The sequence below is a fragment of the Perognathus longimembris genome, chromosome 3 (assembly GCF_023159225.1).
Source record: "Perognathus longimembris pacificus isolate PPM17 chromosome 3, ASM2315922v1, whole genome shotgun sequence".
In the NCBI taxonomy this organism is placed as follows: domain Eukaryota; kingdom Metazoa; phylum Chordata; class Mammalia; order Rodentia; family Heteromyidae; genus Perognathus; species Perognathus longimembris.
This window is the reverse complement of record NC_063163.1, coordinates 17,735,432-17,740,180: the sequence shown is the minus strand read 5'-3', so window position 1 is coordinate 17,740,180 and position 4,749 is coordinate 17,735,432. Positions and strand designations below refer to the sequence as shown.

Here is a 4,749-nt window from a genome sequence, read left to right as displayed (position 1 = left end):
CCTTACAATTAAATTGTCATTAAATAATAATACAAGTGGGTTACCATTCCATATGTCAAAACACTGTATTTTTCATCTTTTATGAAATTTTATATTGACACAAATGCCATATATTTTCAGAATAATTGATACTATAATTATGGAAAAATACAATTTGTTTGAAATGTGTTTATTAAACAAATCTCATAATTTGCATTAACTTTATTGAATATGTATGCAGGAAAAAATGAACTTACCTCTTAAGTGGGAAAATTAGGGAACTCACATTTGATTTGATGTAATTGTACTCATGTATATTCATACCTGTGATTTGAGTTTAAGTAGAAGGATTAGATTTTATAGTCATTTCCTCCAGTTGTTCAGTTTTCTCTAGACACATTATATGATCTCGAAATTCAAGCTTAGTCTAAATGCTTTCTGTTGGCCTGCCATAGGTCTTCCTTTACATGGAAAGAGGGGTAATTTTTCTGCAACAGATCAATGCCCTGTGCTCAGTATATACTCCCAATGAACTTCAGCAGGTAGTGGAAATTCCTACTATCTCAGAGGTAGAACTTTCCTCTCATTTAAAAACAGACCAAGCTAGCCTTATCCTAGGTTAAAATGGAATTAACTTAAAATATCTAACAAAATGTGTTTATTCTTGTCTTCACATTCATTTCATGACTCTTTGAAAGCTTCTTAGCTCTTAGGAGAAATGTCCACAGGATTCATTGTTGAAATACATTTATTCTACACATAGACTGCTGAAAAAAGAAAATGGAGTCTTTTTAAAGGGAAATGTATATGTAATCTTGATATTTCTAAAATGACAGAGTGAATTGCCAAACAGGCTGACAACTACTGTAAATTGAAATACTCCAGGGACTAACTCACTAGGCTACAGATCTCACCTTAGCCTTCCAGCAACTGGCAAACTTAACAGGTTTTTGAATGGCAGCCAGAGAAGTTTGCAATTTTAAGGCTGGGCCGAAAGGAATCTCTTCTAGCAAAATTTTTGGAAACCAACACAGTGTTACATTTATAAACTTCCTGATCTTAGGCATTTATCTTACATAATTGAATTTCATATTGAAGTTCAAAACTGGATATAGTTTCTTCTGTTGCCTGCCTAAGTAGAGTGGAAAGTGATCAGAGACAGATAATATAAAACATTGTTACTTATGTAAAATATTACCATTTTACCAATGCCTGTGAAAATGTAATTTGAATGCACCTGATGGACAGTCTCTTTATGAGTATGACTATTTGAGCTAAGAAAATTTTCAAAAATAAATATCCCCTGAGTAGAGTCTATTTTGTGATTAAATATTGTGTAATAATATACAATGTACTAGAAATGCCTGTTTACTAAATTATCTAGTTGATTACATGTAAGTGTTTATTATTCATTAAGATTCCAATGTAGACAAATGAAAGTTTTATAAAGTAGTAAGCACCTGAAAAATAAAAGTGGTATTTTTTTAAAGTTTTTTGTTTCACTTGAATTCAGAGATAGTATTTTTATAAAAGGATTTATTTCCTATACTTAGTATCTATTTAGACCCATATGTTTCAAAATATATGGACATTAAATGGTAAAAATAAAAGTTTCTTTCATTTGGTTCAATCAAAAGGAATCTCACTTGAAATTATGTCTTTCATTTATTTAGAAGTCTAATATCAGAGTCATAAATATGACAGCATTTTCAAAAATTGATGAGTTTGTCATAAATATGTAGGTTAATCACATACTTAAAAAATCATGTATGTTTTATTCAGCCAAAGTATCCACTGTGAGTTAGTAAAAAAAAATAGCTCTTAATAATTTCTTTGTAAACTAAGCATGGTAGTAACAATTGCTCTTCTTCAGGCATTCAAGTGTCAGCTAAGCCCAATAAGATAGTAAGTTCTCATCTCAAAATAATAAAATCAATTGATTAATAAATTAATAATAACTTCTCAATATAGTTTGTTTCAAGGAAAATTAATCATGTAAATGTCAAGACAGTGTGTTAATTAAAATAGGAGAATAAAACATTATGGGCAATTTCTATATTTGGAGCTTAAGTGTCTCTTAAAGTTCCTATTTAGTGATAAAATTTATAAGACTATTTCTTGGGAAAACAGTGAAACCCAGTGAATAGAAGTTAGTTCACATGAGGGGGTCCCCTAGGCAACTAGAATCACAGCCTCAGTCTCTTTTGTTGTTTCTTCTTGTCAGAGGAAATAAACTACACTTCTCCACCATCTGTTCTCTCCAAGATATATTATGTGGTAACAGGCCCAATGAAGTAGTATCAAGAGTCCATCCCAAAATGTCTAGAAGTATGAGTCAATATTTAACATTATGTTCTGAATTTTGTTAAACTGACAGAAAGTTAACATAAAAAATACTTTTAAAAAGAAATAAATCAAGAAATAATCTCCTACTTAAAAATGTCCATGGTATGTTACATCTTACATGTAATAATTATTGTATATGCTTCTTTGTAAAGTACTGAAATTATCAGTGACTCTTTCTTTTTTTAAAATTTTTCCTATTTTTCATGTGGTCCTCCAGCTTAAACTCAGGATATGGGTGCTGTCCCTGAACTTTTTTGCTCCAAAGCTAACACTCTGAACTTGAGTCACAGCTGAATTCTAGCTTTCTCAGTTTACTTTCCCAAGTTGACTTCAAATTGCAATCCTCAGATCTCACCCTCCTATATGTAGCTAAAATTATAGCCATGAGCCTCTGGTTCCCAGCTCAGTGATAATTTCTGAAGGGCATCATTGTCTAATTTTTTCATAACTGTTTTAAAGTAATGTCTGCAATTAATAGTGTCATAACTTTTCTCTATTGTACATTTTCTATAATTCAAAAGATTTTTAAGAGAAAGTATTAAGTATACAAGTTTGAGATCACTAGTATAAGATTATATTCAGTTTGATTTCATGAGACATTATGTTTGCACAAACATGTAAAAATTATTTATTCCTTGCCCTCTACTGAATATAAAGCCATTCTTTACAAATGACAAAAAATAAAGGAACGTAGCATAGAGGTCACCTATAAAGCACCATGAACCCTGGTCATTACATTGAAGTGTCAACACAATTCTAAAAATAAAATAGTGTTAAAAAGAAAAAAAATGAGGAGCAGAAAGGGAGAAATGGAAAAATAAAACAAATATATTTTGGTTGTTGTTCGGTTGGATTTGATTTTGGATCCTTCTAAAGGTCCTACCATAGAATATAAAGTAACCTTAGTAAATCTTATTTTACCACTACATTCAGAAGCAAAAGTACCTTTGTTTAGCAGATTAGTATCTCATATTTCTATCCTGCTTGATAAGGCATATGTCCAGTATTATGTGAGAAATTAATTTTTATGTAATATGTGAAAATACGAATTGGAAACTAGTTTATTATTTAATAGAGTTGTACAGAATATTTAAGATGGTGCTTTGTAATAGCTGTTTTCCATGTTAGACTTTAAAAAACTATAATTGAAAAAATATGTATTTTGGTAGTACTAGGGCTTAAACCAAGGGATTTGAGGGATTGCTATGCAGACACTTGACCTCTAGAACCAAGCCTGCAACCCATTTAATTCTTCTTATTTTCTAGATATTGTCTTGCTTTTTAAAAAAAATTTAACTTTTTTCTTTATTGTCAAAGTGTAGTACAGAGGGGTTACGGATATGTAAGGCAGTGAGTACATTTCTTGTTCAACTTGTTACCACCTTCTTCATTTCCCCTCCTCCCCTCCCCCCAAAAGTTGTGCAGTTGGATTATACCAAATGGTTTTGTAATTATTGCTTTTTCAATGGTTTTTCTTTTTATCCTTTGTCTCTTGATTTTGATACTCACTTTCCCTTCCCTAGTTCTAATACCCATATAAACAGTATCCAGGGTACTCAGTTGAGATACAGTGGTGGGGGGAGGGAGGGTACAACCACAAGGAGGGGATACAGGAGTAACAAAACTAAAAAAAGAAATCAAACAAACAAAGAGACAAGAAAAACAAACTAAACAAAAGTATTGTTTCACATGGCATGTTGAAGATAATTACAACAGTGATTTAACTCTTGGTTCCATAGCGTGGAGTTCATTTCACTTGGCATCATCTTAAGCGAGCTCATGGGTGTAGCTATTGAGCTATTTTGATCTTCTACTATGAGTAGTGTAATTATGTACTAGCTATTCCCGATGAGGGACACCATAGGGTTTATGTTTCTTTGGGTCTGGGTCACTTCACTTAGAATGATTTTTTTCCAAGTCTTTCCATTCCCTTACAAATGGGGCAGTGTCATTCCTTCTGACAGAGGCATAGACTTCCATTGTGTATATGTACCACATTTTCCTGATCCACTCATCTACTGAGGGGCATGTGGGTTGGTTCCATGTTTTAGCAATGACAAGTTGTGCTGCGATGAACATAGGTGTGCTGGTAGCTTTAGTGTGGCCTTGTTTGAAAACATATGGAATGCTTCACGAATTTGCATATCATCCTTGGGTGGGGCCATGCTAATCTTCTCTGCATCATTGCATTTTTAGATATGTGCTGCCGAAGTGAGCACTAGATATGGTTTTGCTTTTATCATGGCTTTTTTAGACTATGTGTGTCTTATCTATGCTTTTGGCATAAGCACGTCAATCTTTTTGTTGTTGTTGTTGTTGTTGTTGTCTTTTAACATGTGGTCTCACAAATTAGTTTGTATGGGTGGCCTATTACTATAGTTATTCTGCTCTCAGATTCCCATCTAGTTAGTATGACAGGCTTGA

At 32.6% G+C, this 4,749-nt stretch overlaps 1 non-coding gene across 1 annotated transcript; it reads right to left on the bottom strand.

Moving 5' to 3' along the window:
• Positions 1-4,439: 4,439 nt before the first annotated feature.
• On the bottom strand, positions 4,440-4,544 carry LOC125349754. Its single transcript, XR_007210570.1, has one exon. It is a non-coding gene; the product is annotated as a U6 spliceosomal RNA (small nuclear RNA).
• Between the last annotated feature and the right edge of the window lie 205 nt (positions 4,545-4,749).